The 22152-nt window shown below is 46.1% G+C and overlaps 1 protein-coding gene across 1 annotated transcript in view; it reads left to right on the top strand.

Annotated features, from left to right (window-relative positions):
• Nucleotides 1-18749: 18749 nt before the first annotated feature.
• TPST1 (tyrosylprotein sulfotransferase 1) overlaps nt 18750-22152 on the top strand; it is a 119720-nt gene continuing 116317 nt past the window's right edge. The window contains exon 1 of the mRNA XM_065892688.1: nt 18750-18917. The gene's annotated coding sequence lies outside the window, so the exon portion shown is untranslated. The remainder of the gene's footprint in view (nt 18918-22152) is intronic.

The following is a 22152-nucleotide window of genomic DNA, read 5'->3' as shown; positions in this document are numbered from 1 at the left end:
ATTTGTGTGCTCATTAAAACGGGAAGCCTGGTCTAGTACACGGCGGCATGCGGGATCTTAGTTCCCGGACCAGGGATCACATCCGTGCCTCCTGCAGTGGAAGTGTGGAGTCTTAACCACTGGACTGCCAGGGAAGTCCCGAAACTGACATTTTTAACATAAAAAGAAAAAAAAATATCAATACTTTACTGGCACAGTATTCTCTTGCACTGGCCCTTAACTCGGGGCTTGCATTAGAATCTCCACAACCTTCCCCAAACTACATGGGTCTAGGCCCCAGATTTCTGATTCAGTGGGTTCAGGGCCTATGACTTTTGAGACGTCTCTCCAGGTGATGTGTTCTCAGTTAAGGTCCCCTGCGCTAACTTTACTGGGTACTTAGCTGCTTCCTTCCAAATCAACTATCCAAGTTGCAGAATCTCTTGAAAGAGAATAATTGGCTACCAAGTGAGCTCTGGCCATGTTTCAGAAGCACAGGGGAAATAGGGTCATACTTGAATTCTGGAGTGGAATCTTCTCAGGCCTCCAAACCTGGGGAACTGTTGTCTCTGGGAGTCGCCAGTTGCCGAATCCCCTTCTCTTGCCTGGAGGACCCCGGGAGCTGCTCTTTCTGTCGTCACTTCCTGCATTGCACACACCCCTGCTGAAGCTCTGGCCACCAAGCTCAGGCATGGCATTCCTCCCAAGAATACCCAGGCTCTCTTAATTTCCTCTGTGTCCTCGGACAAGAGTGGCTGGAAAAAGTGACAGGGCAGGCTTTCTTGGAAAGCAGTCTGGCCTGCATCAGCATTAATGAGTAAAATGTGTTCTTATGTGGCTATTCCCCAACAGACAGCACATTCCCAAGCTATTTTAACTCATCGGTTCAGAAATTCTAGAGTCCCCATCCTCAGTCCTTGAGGTCTGGATCCTTTTTCTCCCAGAGAATCCGACCCAGACATCATTGACTAAAGGTTCTATAAGTCTCAGAGAATAGTTCCCTATCTATCATCTATCTGTGTATCTGTCATCTCTCTATCATCATCTAGATATAGATTGACAGTTGCAGAGATATTTATGTTACAGAGTGTTAAGAAATTCAACTGAGGAAATGTTAAAGATCTTATTGGCTTTATTCAATGATTCCTGAATCGGGCAGCATCCCATCTAGCAGATAGAAAGGAGCTCCCAGGAGCTGTACTGAATAAAAGACTTACTGGCAGAAGGAAGCGGGTAAGGAAGTTAAACTAGCAAAAAGTGGATTGGTTTCAGCAAGGTCACCTTTCTTTAGGGGAGAGAAGGGGTCTATCAGGCAGATTACCTCACTGACCAGGTAATTCCTCATTGACTGATTAAGATTCGATTTCCAGGAAACGCCAAAACTATAATAATTATTATTATTTTCTAATAAGTTTATAATTTATTTATTTTTGGCTGTGTTGGGTCTTCATTGCAGTGCACAGGCTTCTCATTGCGGCGGCTTTTCTTGTTGCAGAACATGGGCTCTAGGTGCGCAGGCTTCAGTAGTTGCAGCACGTGGGCTCAGTAGTTGTGGCATGCGGGCCCTAGAACGTGCAGGCTTCAGTAGTTGTGGTGTGTGGGCTCAGTAGTTTTGGTTCGTGGGCTCTAGAGCACAGGCTCAGTAGTTGTGGCACACGGGCTTAGTTGCTCCACAGCATGTGGGATCTTCCTGGACCAGGGCTCGAACCCGTGTCCCCTGCATTGGCAGGTGGATTCTTAACCACTGCACCACCAGGGAAGTCCCCAAAACTATAATTATTAAGTCTCACTTAGGTGTCATGGGGCTTAGTATAAGTGACTCCATTTTGGGCCTGTTGTCTTGTTTTTAACAAAAATAATATAATCTTGATTTAGAAAGTTCATCCCCACTTCTGTCTCAACTGGGTTAAGTTCATGAGACCTTTGTTTCTTATCACTGACCAGCACTGTCATTTGTATAGTATTTTTCTCTTCAATTAAATATTTAAATAATGACATCAGTTGCTATCCTGAGAATGATGACAACTGGTGATGCTGAAATGGGACTCTTGGCAGCTACGCAGCACCCCCAGGAGTTAGCCTGAAATCATCCAGAGTCAGATGAGAGATAAAAGTGCAAATTCAGGCTTTGAAAAGTGCATTAGGTCTGTCCGTGTATAGTGTATGAAATGTATGAATGTGTAGACTGTTTAAGTCTTGAATTTAGCAAAGTTGAGGACTGTCTGTATATATAGGATAAACCCTTTCCCTGCAGCACCGTATCTCCAAAATTCTTCCCTCCAATCTCCTGAAAACTCAGAGCCTGACTCTCCTATCACTATAACAACCCCTGCCTCATGGTGAATAGGGTCATTATCAAGAGTGGCAGAAGTGGTGAAGACTTTTAGTATTTCTCTTGAAGTCCCATCTGGAGCTTGCATCTTATTTTGGGGGCGTCTTGATATCTTGACCTATGGGACACTTGCCAGTTGGGCCTGTAACAGCCCTCGAGTGATCATCTGGGTGATCATAGTGACAAATATGGTAATTAAATTCTAACCATAGTTTGCCATCCACACATAAAAATAAGACAAGTGCTTAGAATAGATAAATCCTGTGTAAAAAGGAGGATAAGGGCGATCACCTCTGATTAATTATCCCAAGAGAGGCAGCAAAATTCCTGCAGAGGAAGGGAAAAGAGTGCTGGCCTGTGCTAGAGAAGGTTCTCTCTAAGGGCACCAGACTGCAGTCCAAATTGTGAGCCTGTTAAGGCCAGGTGCCGAGGCTCACTTACCTGGAATCTGTTTGAGAATACCCGTTTTCAGTCTACCCAACTGCATTAGGTAGGACTCTTGGTTGTGAGTGGTAGAAACTCAAAATAGCTTAAGCCTGAAGATGAATTTATCTTTAAGGAACACTGGACCCTTGGAACCAATGGATCTCTTGGAACATGGGTGTCTTGGAACCCAGGAGCAAGAATGCAACTGGGCCTCAGAAACTATATGGAGTCGGAGACTCAAACACCACCAGCCTCTCTGTCTTGTTTCTATGCCTCTCTGAGCTTCACTCTTTTTTCTCAGCAGTGCATCTTCCTCCAATCCTTCAGTCCAGATCATCTGAAACATGATTGTAGAGAGCTCCTAAATTTTATATTTTTACAACCTCAGACACCAACAAGAGCCTGTTTCAATTCTCTATCAGTCTCTGGTTCAAAAAATCTGGGAGAAGGCATTCATTGGATCAGCTTGAGGCAGGTGCCTTCCCTTGAGCCAATCAGCTGTTGGCAGTGGACAAGGTCACATGAAAACCTGGCAGCCTGGAAGCAGGAAGCAAGGAGCAAGGGCAGCAACTAAAAGGCGAGCAGTGCCAGCCAGTCATTCCTGTGGGGTGTCCACTGAGCCAACAATCCCACCATTTTGATGTCTTCTTTTGTATTCATTGATCTATGTCTGAGGCTGGAGAAATATGCCATGTTCATAGATTGGAAAACAATATTTTAAGGATCAGTTCTCCCCAAATTGATTTCTAGATTATACATATCCTTATCAAAATCTCAACATGTTTTTTTTCTTTTTTTGGTTATTTGTTTTGTTTCATTTTTATTTATTTTGTAAAATTTATTTATGTATTTATAATCTTTAAATGATTATATTCTATTTATTTAGGTCTTTAATTTCTCTCTTTTTTTTTCAAAACAGACTTTTTATTCAAGTATAGTTGATTTACAATGTTGTGTTAGTTTCAGGTTTACAGCAAAGTGATTCAGTTACACATACGTGTGTGTGTATATATATACACACACACACACACACACACACGTAAATATATTCTTTTTCCAACTCTTTTCCATTATAGGTTATTACAAGATACTGAATATAATTCCCTGTGCTATACAGTAGGTCCTTGTTGGTTATCTATTTTATATACAGTAGTGTATATCTGTTAATCCCAAACTCCTAATTTATCCCTCCCCCTCCCCATTTCCCCTTCGGTAACCATAAGTTTGTTTTCTATGTTCGTGAGTCTGTTTCTCAACATGTTTTTTAATAGAACTTGACAAGCTAATTCTAAATTTATATGAAAATACAAAGGGCCGAGAAGAGCCAAGATAGTGGTCTGTTCTGAAGCTCTGGTCTAGAAATGATCCACTTCTTACTCACTCAAGATGTGACATTTTAAAAAAATGTTAGAAAGAAGGAAAAACTATCAGCATACTACTCACAGTTTTCACTAAATAAAGGAAGGGAAGGTCAAAAGCAGGCTAGAGCTCCAAAGGCACAGCCAGAAGCTTGTTCACAGGCACACAGAAAGGAAGATCCAGGGGGTAAAGAAGAACAATTAAGTGAATAGCGGGGAGAAACTGTGTGCTATACAGTAGGTGCTGCCTTCCTTCCATCCTCTGACTCGCATGAGAGAGTATCGCTGGTAGCCCACCCTAACTGGAACATACTGGAAAGGGAATTTTGGAGTCTGTAAATCAGCCTAGCCAGCTCGCCACTTCACACGTCCCCTGCACTGATGTGAGTGCCGGTTTTGATAGATAATGCCAGGATATAGTCATCAGTCTCACCTTATCCGGCACATCACTGCCAACGGCTGACCCCCAGCTTCTGGCTGTGCCTCCTGTGATCAGGCTCTTTCCCCTCCAAGTGGCCCTGCCCACCTTGTCCTTTGAGCCAACCTCAAATCCAGCATGTGCGTGTGTTCAGGCCTCTCTGGCTGTTCAAGGCCCAACTGGTCCCTTTGCTCAGACTCCTGCATCTCACACCCCAGAACTCCGAGCCCCTCCACAGCAGTGCAGAGATTTGCTCTTTGGGGAATGGGGTTCACCCCAGCCCACAAATGTTTCACTTAATCAAGGATTTGTTGTTTTAAAAATGACTTTGCTGGTGACTTTATTTGCATTAAGGGCCTTTACATTCCCCTGCTGCCTGTGGCCTAGAATTGCTGACTTCAGCCCTTCTGGGAGCCCTGGGCATGGAAAAGCCCTGCAGATTCTGCATCCGTATTATGCTCTTTGTGTGTGTGTGTGTGTGTGTGTGTGTAAATATTTTACCAGAATGTAAACAAGGTGTGGGCTTGCTGCCTTGTTCACTGCTGTGTTTCCAGTGCCTGCACAGGGCCTGGCACGTGGTGGGCACTCAATAAACATGTGTCAAATGAATGAATACAGCATACATGCAGATTTCTGTACAAGGACCTGGGTACAATGTGTAAACATCTCTGTGTAGATATGTTATTTTGTGCATGTGCGTGTGTGTGTGTGTGTGTGTGTATGTGTGGCAGGGGGAGGACAGAAATATTTGGGTAGGCCCCAAATAGCCATCAGGGACTATTTAATTAATTAGTTAATTAATTAATTAATTAATTAATTTTTTTTTTTTTTTTTTTTTGCGGTAGGCGGGCCTCTCACCGCTGTGGCCTCTCCCGGTGCGGAGCACAGGCTCTGGACGCGCAGGCCCAGCAGCCATGGCCCACGGGCCCAGCCGCTCCGCGGCATGTGGGATCCTCCTGGACCGGGGCACGAACCCGTGTCCCCTGCATTGGCAGGCGGACTCTCAACCACTGCGCCACCAGGGAAGCCCAGGGACTATTTTAATTACCCCTAATCATCAGTATAGAATTTGTTAGAGAAATATGTGGAAAACTAACATATACATGAGAGCATACATGAATTCCTTCCATGGCAAGTTGACTGGTGGCCCCCAAAAGATATGTACTAACTCCCAGAAACTGTGAGTGTGACCTTATGTGGAAAAAGGCTCTTTGCTGATGTAAATAAGTTAAGGATCTCACTATGAGATCATCTGGGATTGTCTAGATGTCCCTAGGATCCTGCCTCAAATCCAATGACAAGTTTTCTTATAAGAGAGAGGAAGAGGAGGCCATGTGACCACAGTGGCAGAAACTGGAGGATACGGCCAAGGAAGCCAAGGATTGCTAGCAGCCACTAGAAGCTGGAAGACGCGAGGAAAGATTCTCCCCTGGAGCCTGCAGAAAGAGCCCGGCCCTGCTGACGCCTCGATTTCAGACTTCTGACCTTCAGAACCGTAAGAGAATAGATTCCTTTTGTGTTAAGTCCCCCATTTGTGGTCATTCGTTACGGCAGCCACAGAAAATGAATACACCTTCTGTCCAGCACACAAGAACTCGTGGCCAGTTTGTCCCAGGCTGTGTGTGTCCTGTGGGTGTGCACCCCTTACTTTCCACCGTGACTGCCAGCCCAGGGTTGTGTACAACAGCAGAGCAGATATTTGTAAGGAGTGGAGCAAACAGGCAGGGGGCTGTGAGGGAGCCTGGCTGGGAAGGCCAGGCCAGGCCCAGAGGTCTGGAACCCTTCAGATTCGCTGGGGGCCCCCTGGAAATATTCTGGAAATAATGCTTCTAAGGCATTCCCCCCTCTACCCCACTGAGCACTAGGGGCCACCAGGGAATAAGGAGGAAAGGATGGTCTTCCTGCTTCCTGCAAACTGGCTCCTCTCCAGGCCATGATTCTGGTGAAGGGGCCAGTACCCTTGAGGCTGCCCTGAGGTGCCTGGTGTGGTGTGACTGCCACCCACACCTCAGTGAGCTGCAGCTCAGCTCCCAGCATTAGCACTCAGACTGCCTGCCCTGCTGTCCACACAGTTTCCTGTCCCCAGTGCTTTTCCTTCTCTGCCCATCCCGGTTCTGTGATGTCCAGAGCCTCAGCTCCGGGCCGCCGGCCAGCTCCACTTTCCTTGAATGATTGGCAGGCACATCAGAGCCAGGCAAGAATCATCATGAGACAGGGAGCAGGATATTTTCACAGTCTCTGAAATGCTAAGTCATTTCAGCAGATTGCTTATAATTACAAAAGGAAAAACTGTAACTTCTCAGTGGAGAAACCCGGCAGATACCACCTTAACCAGATCATCAAAGTCAACGTCACCAATAATGGGACAAACTGACCTCGTGTGTGCCTCCTGCTGCCATGTGCTGTGAAAGGCACAGCCTCACTCTCGGGGCCTTCCTGCCCCCCCAAATGCATAACCTGAGACAGCAAAGTCAAGTCAAAGGCTATTTTACAAATAACTAATATGCCTTAAGAATGAAAGAGGGAGAAACTGTTCGATACTGTAAGAGACTAAAGTGATACAACTAAATGCAACACATAGATGATGTGAATCAAAAATGTCACCTGCCCTATCACTAAACAAAGGATGCTGCAGCCATCAAGCCATCACATTACAGGCACCCCCAAGGGTGAGCCCTGTGGGAACTCAGGATGGGAAAGAACTGGATACTGGCCCTGGATAAAGGCGCCTATCAAAGGAATGATTTCAGTGAGCCCAGACTCTTGCATCTTCCCATACATAGAAAAGCACTAAATACATTACCTTCAGATGTCTGGTTGTTTTCTTTAATTAACAGGTTTTTTGTTTTTTTTTTTTTGAGTGTGGAAAGCGAGATTTATTAAGTACACTGCAAGGGAACAGCCGGCAAGACCAGGAGGGTCTGCCAACAGTAATCTTTTGATATGCCAGCTACCAGGTCTTTGTTGCTAAACGCCTGTATACCCTGGATCCTCCCTGACCTCTTTGGAGCTGTCCCTCAGAGCCATCTGCGAGGCTACTCCCAGGCTTGAGTGCTCAGAAAGTCCTCCGAGGGACTTTCCTGGCGGTCCAGTAGCTAAGACTCCGCACTCCCAATGCAGGGGGCCTGGGTTCAATCTCTGGTCAGGGAACTAGATCCCACAGGCCGCAACTAAAAGATCCTGCATGCTGCGATGAAGACCCAGCACAGCCAAATAAATAAATAAATATTAAATAAAAGAAAGTCCTCCAAATAAAACATAATTCTCATCGTTTAGGTTGTACATGTTTTTCAGTAGACAATGAGAACGAAAAAAATGGTTGTGAAGGACATAATTGGGACAATTGGGGAAATTTGAATAGGGACTGTATATGTAGATAGTAAATAGCATCATATGAATGTTAAATTTCCTTCATTGGATCATAGTACAAGAGAATGTCCTTATATTTAGGAGGTACCAGTGAAGTATTTAGGGGTAAAGCGACACAAGACACAATGTCTGTAATTTATTCTCAAATGGTTCAATAACTAAAAATAATGATAATTATAGCTAGCTAGCTAGATGGATAGAGAGAGATATTAAAACAATTGTAGCAAATATTAGCAATTGATGAATCAACAGTCACTTGGTAAGGGTACGTATATTGGAGTTAATTGTACTATTCTCACCAATTTTTTTCTAGTTTAAAAAATGTCAAAATAAAGTAAAAAAAAAAACAGCTTTGTGAACTACAGAGATGTAGAACAAAGTGAACTGTGGATTCTTCAGGGAGATGCTGTCCCATCATTCAATTTAATCCATCTCAGCAAACATTCCAAGGCCTGTTACGGGCCCATAAACAGTGTTGGGTGTTGCAGGGAAAATTCCATCCCCCATCTAAGCAGCTTCCTATCTGATGGGGATGAGGGGCGAGAACCAGACAAATACACAAAGAACAAGAATACAAAGTAGAATGGGAGAAAGGCCTTAAGAAAGGTGTAAATTGGGACACAGGTCACAAGAGTCACAGAGATGAGACCCTTGCGTGTGGAGTTGGCATTTCAGTGTAACGTAAGGTTGGCTGAATTTGCACCGGTAGAGTTGCACTGAGTTTTCACTGGCTGGGTTGAGGAGTACGACACAAGTAGAAGGCTATGCATGAGCACAGGACCAGAGCAGAGACAGGGGGCACACTGAGTGGTGAGCAAGTCTTTGTTGCCTTGAGTGCCTTTGTTAACTATGTGTAGGAAAGGCAGTGCTTGTCTTCTGCCCTTCGTAGGTTCAGTGGCTGTAGCCTGAGAATTAAACTGACGAACAACACGTTACAGGCACACCCTGTTTTTTTGTGCTTCGCTTTGTTGTGCTTCACAGATACTGTGTATTTTTTATGAATTGAAGGTTTGTGGCAACCCTGCAAGGAGCAAGTTTATTGGCACCATTTTTCCAACAGCATTTGCTCACTTCATGTCTCTGTGTCACATTTTGCTAATTCTTGTAATATTTCAAACTTTTTCATTATTATATCTGTTATGGTGATCTGCGATCTTTGACGTTACTGGTTGCTTTTTTTAAATTTGGCTGCGTTGGGTGTTCGTTGCTGCGTGCGGGCTATTCTCTAGTTGCGGCGAGCGGGGGCGACTCTTTGTTGCCGTGCGCGGGCTTCTCATTGCAGTGGCTTCTCTTGTTGTGGAGTACAGGCTCTAAGCGCGGGGGCTCCAGTAGTTGCGGCACGTGGGCTCAGTAGTTGTGGCTCGCGGGCTCTAGAGTGCAGGCTCAGTAGTTGTGGCGCCCAGGCTTAGTTGCTCCATGGCACGTGGGATCTTCCCGGCCCAGGGCTCGAACCCGTGTCCCCTGCATTGGCAGGCGGATTCTTAACCACTGTGCTACCAGGGAAGTCCTGATGTTACTATTATAATTGTTTTGGGAGCCATGAACTGTACCCATGTATGATGGCAAACTTCATCAATAAATGTATGTGTTCTGACTGTTTCACCAACCAGCCATTCCCCCATCTCTCTCCCTCTTCTCAAGACTCCCTATTCCCTGAGACACAGCAATATAGAAATTAGGCCAATTTATAACCCTACCATGACCTCTTAGTGTTCAAGGGAAAGGGAGAGTTGCATGTCTCTCACTTTACATCAAAAGCCAGAAGTGGTTAAGCTGAGTGAGGAAGGCATGTTGAAGGCCAAGACAGGCCACAAGATAAACCTCTTGAGCCATACAGTTAGCCAAGTTGTGAATGCAAAGGAAAAGTTCTTGAAAGAAATTAAAATTGCTATTCCAGTGAACACACAAATGATGAGAAAGCAAAACAGCCTTTTTGCTGATATGGAAGTTCTTTTTTTTTAACATCTTTATTGGAGTGTAATTGCTTTACAATGGTGTGTTAGTTTCTGTATATAACTACCAAAGTGAAACAGCTGTATAACAAAGCTGTATAACAAAGTGAAACAGCTATACATATACATATATCCCCATATCCCCTCCCTCTTGCGTCTCCCTCCCACCATCCCTATCCCACCCCTCTAGGTGGTCACAGAGCACCAAGCTGATCTCCCTGTGCTATGCGGCTGCTTTATAGAAGAAGTTTTACTGGTTTGGTTAGAAAATCAAATCAGCCACAACATTCCCTTAAGCCAAAGCCTAATGCAGGGCAAGGCCCTAACTCTCTTCAGTTCTGTCAAGGCTGAGAGAGGTAAGGAAGCTGCAGAAGAAAAATTTAAGGCTAGCAGAGGTTGGTTCATGAGGTTTAAGGAAAGAAGCCTACTCCATAGTATAAAAGTGCAAGGTAAAGAGCAAGTGCTGATGTAGAAGCTGCAGCAAGTTATCAGGAAGATTTAGCAAAGACCATAAACGAAGGTGGCTACACTAAACAACAGATTTTTCAATGTGGACAAAACAGCCTTCTATTGGAAGAAGATGCCATCTGAGACTTTCATAGCTAGGGAGGAGAAGTCAACACCTGGCTTCAAACTTCAAAGGATAGGCTGATTCTCTTGTAAGGGGCTAATGCAGCTGGTGACTTGAAGTTAAAGCCAATGCTCAGGGCTTCCCTGGTGGCGCAGTGGTTGAGAGTCTGCCTGCCGATGCGGGGGACATGGGTTCGAGCCCTGGTCTGGGAGGATCCCACATGCCGCGGAGCGACTGGGCCCGTGAGTCACAGTTGCTGAGCCTGCGCGTCTGGGGCCTGTGCTCCACAACAAGAGAGGCCGCCGTAGTGAGAGGCCCGCGCACCGTGATGAAGAGTGGCCCCCACTTGCCGCAAGTAGGGAGGGCCCCCGCACAGAAACGAAGACCCAATAAGCCAAAAATAAAAAAAAATAAAAAAAAAAAAAGCCAATGCTCATTTACCATTCTGAAAATCCTAGGGCCCTTGAGAATTATACTAAATTGACTCTGCCTCTGCTCGATAAATGGAACAACAAAGCCTGGAATGACAGCACATTTGTTTACAAATACTGACTACTTTAAGCCCACTGTTGAGACCTACTGCTCAGAAAAAAAGAATTCCTTTCTAAATATTACTGCTTATTGACAATGCACCTGGTCACCCAAGAGCTCTGGTGGGAATGGACAATGAGATTGATGTTGTTTTCATGCCTGCTAGCACAACATTCATTCTGCAGCCCATGGATCAAGGAGTAATTTTGACTTTCAAGTCTGATGATTTATGAAGTACAGCCATAGCTGCCATAGATAGTGATTCCTCTGATGGATCTGGGCAAAGGAAATTGAAAACCTTCTGGAAAGGATTCACCATTCTAGATGCCATTAGGAACATTAAAAATATTTGTGATTCATGGCAAAAGGTCAAAATATCAACGTTAACAGGAGTTTAGAAGAAGTTGATCCCAACCCTCATGGATAACTGTGAGGGGTTCAAAACTTCAGTGGAGGAAGTTACAGCAGATGTGGTGGAAATGGCAAGAGAACTAGAATTAGAAATAGAGCTTGAAGATGTGACTGAATTGCTACAATCTCATGATAAAACTTTAATGCTTGAAGGAGTGCTTCTGGATGAGCAAAAAAAGTAGTTTCTTGAGATGGAATCTACTCCTGATGAAGATGCTGTGAAGACTGTTGCAACGACAACAAATGATTTAGAATATTATATAAACTTAGTTGATAAAGCAGTGGAAGGGTTTGAGAGGACTGACTTCAATTTTGGAGGAAGTTCTACTGTGTGTAACATGCTATCAAACAGTATTGCGCGGCTACAGAGAAATCATTCATGAAAGGAAGAGTCAGTGCAGCAGACTTCATCGTTGTCTTATTCTTAAAAACTGTGCATTTTGAGAAGCTTCACATTCTGTCTATGGAATATGTATCTCTCTAAATAAACTTACTCTCACTTAACTGTGGCTCGCTCTTAAATTCTTTCCTGTGCAAAGCCAAGGACCCTCCCTTGGCGGTCCCAGGGACTCATCCGAGACCTGGGATATGACCATTCTCTCATCCCCATTCTCCTGCAACAGTTGCATGTCCCAAATTGCAGTTCTTTGTGGCTCCTTGATAAACTCATTTTGCTGATAAAAATAACTGGCTCTTTTATTGTTTTAGATTAACAAATATAAGCCGCATAAAGTCAGCAGGGACTGACTTGTTCACTGCTGTGTCCTCAGCACCTAGAACAGTGCCTGGTGCAGGACATTGGTAAATCCCAAGTGCTGGGGTCCCCCAGATCCTGCTGGGAGTAGCACGCTCTTCGAAGAAGCTGCTTGCCCTAGGAAAGGGACCTGGGAGGGTGGCAAGAAACTGGTAGCCTCTGCAGCCTCTTTAACCAGGGAGGGAAAACCAAAGCCACAGGAGAAAATGGCCCTCTTGAATTAGACCACAGGAGGTCTGAGCAAGCTCTGTCCAAGAGGCAGGGCCCAGGAAAAGTCTGCACTGGTGTCATGGGTCAGCATCCTCGAGCAGAGAAGGTTTGCCTGCTCCCTGGAGCACCTCCCATCCGGGCCCCTCCCCTCCCCTCCCCTCCCCTCCCCTCCCCTCCCTGGAGCTTTTCTTCTCTGAGGGTCAGAGACTTGCCTCAGATGGAGGCGGACCCTGTAGCTACTCTAGCCAATACTCAAAAGCACCCAGCATCTCTCTTTTGTGTAACCTAAACCCCTCATCCTGAACTTCCAACTCAGTGGTTCTGACACCTGGTAGAGGAGCAAAATTTACCTGGGAGCTTTTTTTTTTTTTTTTTTTTTTAAACGTAGTGTAACAAACATACAGAATAGTGCACATGTGTGTATAGTTTGATGAATTTTCACAAAGTGACCAAACCAGGTAGTTCCCAAGTCAGGAAACAGGATGTCATCAACTAGCCTCTCTGAAGTTCCCCAAGTGCCACCTCCTAGTCGCTACCCCCATCTCTTTCCCTTGGGAGTCGGGGGGATCCTTCTCCCAGAGTGTCTGCTTCATAAAACTGACCTGATGCCCCGTGTCTATTTTACAAAGCTGCACAGGTGGTTTACTTGCATAGCTAGGTTTGGCAACTACTCCTGGAAGTCATATAATCTTCTTTGCTGTAAGTGGAACCAGAGGCAGCTTTGCTCCCAGTGTTCGGCTCAGCACCAGTAGCTGTCTAGCTAGGTTTACCCGTGAAGCAGTGGGTATTTCCTGCATCTGGGGTCTGCAGAGCCCCGGGGGTGGGGGGCAACTTCTGGACTCAGAAAGCCCAATTGGTTGGTTCTAGCCTGGGCATGTGGCCCTCCCTCCTCGGCGGGAGTTGCATGAAGAGGTATTTTTGGAAGGTGCAGGAATTCTGTAACCATTTGGAAAATGCCTGCTCATAGGCTGGGCTGGATTCTCATTTTAAAATGATGATGTGGCTGAGCGGCCTGACCTGGCCAGTTTTCCTGGATCTAGGGGTGGGGAAAGTAAAGAGGCATGCTCATTTTTTTCTCTTTTTCTTTAAATTGTATCACCATTTTCTTTTTGTCTCAAATCCCTCTAACCCACAAGCTTCAAGAGAATTGTGAGGTGTCTCCTGCAGTTCATGGGCTCTTTGACGCTGCTTGCAGGTAAGTGTTTCATCGTGTCTCAAGTCAGCCAGGGCTCTGGGATCACTTCAAGTCGAGTGCAAGTTTAACCCTCAATTCCCCATCAAGGATCTTTGGCTCTGGAGCCCTCACCTGGAGTCTCCCTGCCCTTCCAGGCAGGACCCTGAGTGCCCTCCTACTCTCTTCCCTGTGTCTCTCTCTGCTTTGCCCTGCTGCCTTCATCTTTATTGAGAGCAGCAGCTTTTGGTTTTTTTAAATTAAGTATAGTTAATTTACAACATTGAGCTAATTTCTGCTGTACAGCAAAGTGATTCAGTTACACATATATATACATTCTTTTTTTTTTTTTTTTTTTTTTGCGGTATGCGGGCCTCTCACTGTTGTGGCCTCTCCGGTTGCGAAGCACTGGCTCTGGACGCGCAGGCTCAGCGGCCATGGCTCACGGACCCAGCCGCTCCGCGGCATGTGGGATCTTCCCGGACTGGGGCATGAACCCGCGTCCCCCGCATCGGCAGGCGGACTCTCAACCACTGCGCCACCAGGGAAGCCCTATACATTCTTTTTTATATTCTTTTCCATTATGGTTTATCACAGGATATTGACTATAGTTCCCTGTGCTGTACAGTAGGACCTTGTTGTTTATCCATTCTCCATATAATAGTTTGCATCTGCTAACCCCCAACTCCCACTCCATTCCATCTCTCCCCCTCCCCCCTTCCCCTTGGCAACCACAAGTCTGTTCTCTATGTCTGTGCATCCCTTTCTGTTTCGTAGGTAAGTTCATTTGTGTCATAGTTTAGATTCCACATATAAGTGATATGATATTTGTCTTTCTCTTTCTAACTTACTTCACTTTGTATGATAGGTCCATCCATGTTGCTGCAAATGGCATTATTTCATTCTTTTTTATGGCTGTGTAGTATTCCATTGTATATATGTACCACATCTTCTTTATCCATTCATCTGTTGATGGACATTTTGGTTGCTTCCATGTCTTGGCTATTGTGAATAGTGTTGCTATGAACACAGGGATGCATGTTTCTTTTTGAATTGTAATTTTGCCTGGATATATGCCCAGAAGTGGGATTGCTGGATCATAAGGCAACTCTATTTTTAGTTTTCTGAGGAACCTCCATGTTGTTTTCCATAATGGCTGCACCAACTTACATTCCCACCAACAGTGTAGGAGTGTTCCCTTTTCTCCACACCCTCTCCAGCATTTATTTGTAGACTTTTTAATGATGGCCATTCTGACCGGTGTGAGGTGGTACCTTACTGTAGTCTTGATTTGCATTTCTCTAATAATTAGCGATGTTGAGAATCTTTTCATGTGTCTGTTGGCCATCTATATGTCTTCTTTGGAGAAATGTCTATTTAGCTCTGCAGTTTTTGCTAATCATCCATTCACTCACCCATCCGTTCATTCAACCAGTGCCAGGCCCTGTGCTGGGGACAGCATGGAGGGTCAGGCTGACAAACCATCTTCTGTCATCACCATTTCTGCCCTTACCCTTGACAACTCTGTCCCCACTTCTCCACTTCCTCCCAAGGCCATGTCCATGCTCTCTGAAGGACCTCTGTTCCTTCCCTTGCATGGCAAAGGTAGCCTGCCCTCTCCATTATCTGCGTCCAAACCCCTTGCTCCCGACCCTCATTTCCAGCTCCCTTGGGCTGAGACAGAGAATACAAAAGTAGAACGTGGCATGATTCTCTTCCCCAATTTTCCATTTCTGAGATCCTCCCCATCCCATCCACCTTCCACCTCCACCACTATCCTCTCTCCATGCCAGATCCTGGAATGGAAGTGCCATGAGTGGGGAGCTGCTGTACTTTTGTCTTTCCAGGGAATTCCCTGGCAGTCCAGTGATTAGGACTCTACGCTCTCACTGCCAGGGCCCCAGGTTTGATCCCTGGTCGGGGAACTAAGATCCTGCAAGCCATTCGGCGCAACCAAAAAAAAAAAAAAAAGAAACCAAAGCAAAGCCAACAACCTCCCAAAATAAAAGTGCTGGAGGGCTGGCCTGCCTCTTCAGTTCTCCTCAAAGCCTGAACATTCTTAGGTGTGTTGCACGGAGACTCTCCTTCCAGGAGGTGAGATGACTGTAGGAAGGTGTCCTCACCTACTCTCAGCCAGGCCTTCTTGCTGGGAGATGTCTCCCTGAAGTAGAAGCCGGGCAAAGTTTGAACTAGAAGACGACAATGGCTTCCGGGTACTCACTGGGGTGTCAGTGAGCACTTGTCTACTTCCTCTCTTTCCTTGGGCCTACCAGCCTGTTTGGAAGAAACAATCTCTGAGCCTTTGAACTGCCTATCAGCCAGGGGACGAAGCTGTCTAGGCCCTCAGGTGAGGTTCTCTGAGTCTGAGCTGATCACCTGCAAGAGGTAAAGCTGGGGAGAGAGAAAGTAGATCCAGAGTGTTCAGAGTATGTGTACTCAGTATGAGACTTACTAAATGACACAGAGCAATACATATGTCACATAAACTAGATATTCATATAGGCTTGATCAGTGAGTTTTCCAGAAAAGAGTTCTTTTCTTAAAAAAAATTATGTATTTATTCATTTTAAATAGGTAATCCAAGCACAGGGCACAACATTTTAAAAAGTGCCAAAGAGTATATACATAGTGAAAAATAAATCTTTCCCTCTCCTGTACCCAAGTTTTTCAGTTTCCCTCCCAGAAACAACCACTGTTGCCAGTTTACTGTGCATCCTTTTGGAGACTGTCTCTGAAAATTACAAAGATGTGTGTGTGTGTGTGTGTGTGTGTGTGTGTGTGTGTACGTGTACTTGAAAAAAATACAAATGGACATATTATATATACTGTTTTTAACATTGTTCTTTTCACTTAAGAGTATATTTTGGAGACTTTTTTCTTAACATATATGGGTTGGGGGTAGATTTGGAAAGCAGAGAAACTTGTTCCCATATGACCCTGAGCTTTGCTTCAGATCAAGCAGCTCCTTGTTTGGGGCTGTTTTTTTTTACAGACAGTGTGGTCCCTGGGCCACCTGAAGCTGTCTTGCTCAGGGAGACATCCTGCCACAGGACGGGCAGGGAGTCAACCTCCCTGCCAGATTTCACTGGGATTCATGTCCCCCCTTCTTACTGAATTCTTCACATTTGGAATTTGTTCTCAGAGTTTATATGCGAGATACCAGCAGCAAGCCCCCACCTGGCTACTCAAATTTTTGTTTTCAGGTCTTGTAGGTAGGTGAAGTATTTTCTGGGTATTGTGGAGGTCATCTCAGAGCTGCATTTCTGGCTTGTGGAGAGATGATGGCAGGGGCTGTGTTTAAGGGATTAACACTCCATGGTGCTGGCCGTGGCTTCAAGATTACTCAGGTCAGGGTGAGCTGTTTCCCTGAAGGGGTCTGGAATGCAGGGAGTGGAATGGGACACAGCTCTTACTTAAAGTTAAAAGACTTGTTAAACAAACGACTTTGGGTGCAGATGTATCTAGAATCACCTTGTAGAATGCTGTGTCCTTTCCCTTTCCTCTTGCTTTCTGCCTGCCGACATTGTTCATTTTCTTTTGGTGAGCTTTGTAATCCTAGTGGATCATTTCTGATGCACCAAAGCAGCTTGGGTCAAATCAGATCATCTTCTTCATTTGATTTAAATGTTCCATAGAAAAATATTGTGGTGGGTATTTCTTTAAATTTCACTCAGGTCAAACTGCTTACAAGGTTTTGCCAATTGAATAAAGAGAAAACAGTTAGATATACTGAACCCTGGTTCTTAGAGCGGCATCACAGCCTGGGGCTTTCAGAGGTCTGTTACCTCATTTGCTCTTTTTAAAAAATAACAGCTTATTGAGATAGAATTCACATACCATACAATTCACCTACTTTAAGTACACAATTCCATTTTTTTGGATATTCACAGAATTGTACAATCATCACCACAATCCATTTTAGATGATTTTCATCAATCACTCCCCCCACAAAAGCCCCATAGCCATTAGCAATCACTTTCCATTTTCCCCCAATCTCCTCAGCCCAAGGCATCCACTAATGTACTTGCTTTTTCTATGGATTTGCCTATTCTGGACATTTCATATAAAGGGCCTCATATAATATGTGGTCTTTTGTGACTGGCTTCTTTCACCTAGCACGATATTTTCAAGATTCATCCTGTTGTAGCATGTATCGGAACTTCACTTCTTCTTATGGCCCAATAATATTCCATTGTGTGGATATGCCATATTTTACTTATCCATTTATCAGTTGATGGACATCTGGGTTATTTCCACTTTATTGGCTACTATGAATAACGGTGCTATGAACATTCGTGTACAAATTTTTGTGTGGACTTCACTTGATCTTTACAGCAACTCTCTGAGGTACATATTCTACAGACCTCTTTCTATAGGTAACAAAACTCATTCCAAGACGGTAGATAGGCATTGTGAATAAAGCTGTTAGATTCCTGAGCCTATGCTTTTTCCAATGTATGTTCATAGAGTTGAAATAATTGCTTTGACAGAACCTCGTGTGGATATACCTGTAGGCATTGTGAACACGAACGGGTATTTTTCAGTCGTGAAATTTCAGCCCTCTCCCCAATGTCCCCCATCTCTTTGCCCTTTTCTCCTTTCCTAGTTTTCACTTCTTTCTTTCAAGTATCAGTTCCCCGCCCCTGTGGTGGGGACAGAGTCTATCACTCACTTTGGTGTGTAATGAAATGTGTGAATTTGATATTTATATTTTTGAGTCACCTCAATGAGATGAAAGCTCCTCTGCCAGCAGCAGCACAGAGGTGGTTTCTGAAGCAAGGACAAGCAGAGAGAGGATTTCTTGGAAAAGCTCATTCTCCTGTCCTGTCCCAGGGTTTCAAGGTTGAAGGGCACCCACGCTGGAGGTTGGGGCTACGGTGGACAGCCACCTGCCCCCGGCTCGCCTCCAGCTAGGTCGCGCGCACCGTTGCTCGGCAACAACCCGCTCACACAGGTGGCGGCCCCAGAACCCCGCGGGGAGCGCGCACACGGACGCGCAGGGACGCAGGGACGCCCGGGCGGCCCAGACGTCAGACCCACCCCGCCCCTCAGCGCCTGTCAGACCGGGAGGGAGGCCGAGCCCCGCCCCCCTCGGGGCGGGGAGGCAGCCAGCGGAGCCCACGAATCAGAGCATCCGACATATCCCCCGGCCGGGCGCCGGGCAACCAATCGCCGCACGCGTGTGATCCCGCGCCCGTCCGGGAGGGCGGCTGCAGGCGCTAAGGCGGCGACTGGGGGAGTCGCTGCTGAGGCGGCCGCGGGCCCGGGTCGCGTCGGCGTAGCTCCGCGCGGCCGAGCCGGGCTGGCAGCAGCTGGCGCGTGGCGGTGAGGGCGGGCTCCCGGGTGGGTGGAATGGCCCTCACCTAGGGCGGTGGGAGAAGCAGCTGAGCCGAGGATGCTGGGGAGGCGGCGCGGCGGCTCCTCACTCATCCCAGGTAAGGGGGACGCCGCGCTCGCTGCGGCTCGGGTCGGAGCGCCGCCCCGGCCCCGCTGTGCTCCCGCCGCCGCTCACCTAGCTCCGAGTCCCGGCCGCCTCTGTCCTGGCATCCCTCGGCCCCAGTCGCCGCCGGCCGCCGCATCTCCCCTCTGCCCTCGGGCGGTTGTCCAGCCCCGCCCCCTCAGCGCAGAGCCCGGCGGCCCGGCCCGGCGCCCACCCCTTCCCCCAGCGCCGGCGTTTCCCTGTCTCGGGCTTCCTTTTAGCCCGGCTCGCCCCCGCCGTGGTCGGCCTCCCGCCCTCTCCCGCCCCCTCCGCGCCTTTCCCTCTGTCTCGCGGGGCTGGCATCGTTTCCCAGACCCCGCGGTCCTTCGGGGCGCCTGCCGGGGATGAGACGCCCTGGCCCCCCCGGATTGGACTTTTGCCCTCACCTATACCCGGGCTTCCCTTCCTCAGTCTCACCCTATCCTTGCCTCCTATACGGTGTCCTCTGGACATTTCACTCGCGCCCTCCCACCCCCATGCCATGTATTCCTGGGTTTTGCCCTTTTGCTCCCAGTTGCCTTCCTTTCCCAACTCGCCCCTTCTCCCTTCGCTTCCATCAACCACCGTCGCTAGCACTTCTTTTCCTTTACACTGAAACCTTCAGACACTGCGACTCTCCTGAATGCCCGGTCTGTAGTTTTAACACCGTAGTTCGTCTTTCAGCGAGCTGCACCCATAACGTGTCAAGTGTATTGCTCAGAGTCTGGCACACAGTAGGCCTGGTACATGGTAGGTGCTCACACGTCTTACCATCTTCCTCCTTCCAGGCCTTTGTACTCTCCCCATGGTGGTAGCAAGAGGTCCAGCATCCAAAGGGAATTGATGCGCTACCTGAAGAGCGGTACAGGAGGTGGCGGGATGAATTAGTGAACTCCAAGTGTGATAGAGATTACATTGTCAGTTATTTACTCACTGCAGTCATCCCGAAGAATTGAATTCTGCTCTCTTTGTGCCATGTGGTGTTTTATAATAATTGGCTTTGTAAAGTATTCTTAACAATGTTTGCAATGTAATTGCCCCCTTAAACCGCCCCCCCCAATCTGGTGTTTGCTGAACCTTTATTTTTTAGGGAAGAAAGAGCCCCTAACTCCTAGTTGAAATAGCATTGTGTGTAAGAAGTATTTCACATGTTTATCTCCCAGCTGGATAGTCCAGTCTGCAGTGAATTTTCATCCTTTCTTGAGTCTGCCGGGAGGAATCAGGTTCAGATTTCTTGGAATCAACTGTTGAAGGGACCAAAATGCTTAGGAGTGGAAGTTCTGACAAGTTCTCTAAGAGTGAAAGAGAAATTAGCCACCCCCGTCCCCCTTTCTGGCTCTCAGAGGAAATGACTATAGTCGATTTTTAAAAAGAGTAAAATAAGTTTGACTTTTTAAAATTATAAAAGCAGTGTTACTGGCCTCAAGCCATTCTTGCCACATTTGCTCTGATGGTTTCCAAGCCTGGATGAATCAAACAGTGGGCTTTTTCTGCTCCTTGGGTCTCCAGAGCAGGCTGGAGTAAAGTGTGTAACAGCTGCTGGTGCTGTTCTAGACTTCTGGATCCCAACTTCGCTTGCACTGCCTGGAGATGCTTTGACTTACTCCTCAGCTTCCTTTTACGTACCCACACCTAATTGCTGTCCGTAGGTTTTTACCGTTCTCCTTTCCTTGTCCTACTCTTGACTTCTCTACATTGCTTGTCTCCTACTTCACAGAAGAAATTGGTGGGCATCAGCCCTGAACTCTTAAGGGTGTGTCATTTTTCTGTGTGCTTATACCTCTCTGATATCTGATCTCCTTTCCTTTTACCAGAGGAAGAAGGTGTTACTTCCTAAGGCTGACTAACATCTTTCCTATTCTATATTCTCTCTCTTTTTCTCAGCCTGCACACATGCTCAGGTTTTCACCAACGAAAACAAACAGAAACAAAACATTGCCTTGATATGCTTTCCCTCAGATTAATGTGGTATTCCTTAGGGTTTTACTTTCTGTTCTTTTTTCTGTCCTCTAATTTCCTTGTGTGAGTACACTTCCCTTCATGGCTTTAAGTAGCACCTGTATATTTTGGGTTTTCAAAGATGTATATTCAGTCCCCATTTTTCTTGAACTTTCAGGTGTTTCGTATTTTCGTCTGTCTATTGGGTAACTATACTTGGATACTTGGTACTTCAAACTTGGTTATTTTTTCCTTTCTCTTCCCTCATCTTGCTCATAGCTGTGTCAAGCACATCCACAAGCTTCTTATTTTAGGGTCTTCACCCTAGAAACCTTAGAATCCTCCTCTTTCCTATCATTAAGTCTACCATAGATCCTATTGTTCCTACCTGAAATTCTTTTCTTTCTCTCCTCATTGCCAGAAGATTGGTTGAGGTCTGGGTTATGTTTTTCCTGAACAGAGTAGGCCGTTTTCAACCCAGGCTCTACTTTAAAACCACCTGGGGAGCTTTTAAAGGTTAAGGATGAGGGGATCAAGGCATCCAGGAGATTCTGGTTCTTGGTCTGGTGTGGGGCCAGACCTTTTCATTTAAAAAATGTTTCTCCTCTTGTAAAAATAAAATACACTGTGTGTGTATGAAAAAAAAAGTTTCTCATGTGGCAGTAACAGGCAGCTAGGGCTGAGAACTGGCTTGAGAGCTCTAAGAGGGAGTGAGAACCCTGAGGAACTATATATAGCATCTAACTCATCCTTTATAAATCAGCATAAATGTCACTTTTGTTGGCATGGTTAGTTGCCTAGTTTCCTGATATTTTGTACGTGTACCTATTAAACTACTTATCACATTTTATTTAAATTATTTCTCATGGGCCCATTTTTGTCATGACTAGGAGTTCCTTGAGGTCTGGGATTATGCCTAAAGGTAAACTACTGTTTCTTATACTGCTCGGAGCACTTCTGATACCAAACGTGTAGGTCTTCCCCTCACATTAAATACTTCTCCAACTCTCCAGGCAACAACTGGGTATTCTACAATTCAACTTAATTATTACTAACTACCTGGATTTAGTGCAGACCCCACAGATTAAGGACTCAGTCCTGCATGACTCCTCCCAAATTCAGACCAATCACAAGTCCTAGATTGTGACCTGTACTTCTGACCAGTTGGGTATAAACTGGGGCTTCCCACAGCTCCCTCCTCAGGTCAGTAATTTGCTATAATGGCTCACAGAACTCAGGAAAGCTCTTTACTTACCTTTACCCATTTACTGTAT

Source organism: Phocoena phocoena, chromosome 15 (assembly GCF_963924675.1).
Source record: "Phocoena phocoena chromosome 15, mPhoPho1.1, whole genome shotgun sequence".
Taxonomy (NCBI): domain Eukaryota; kingdom Metazoa; phylum Chordata; class Mammalia; order Artiodactyla; family Phocoenidae; genus Phocoena; species Phocoena phocoena.
This window is presented reverse-complemented; position numbering and strand designations above follow the sequence as displayed.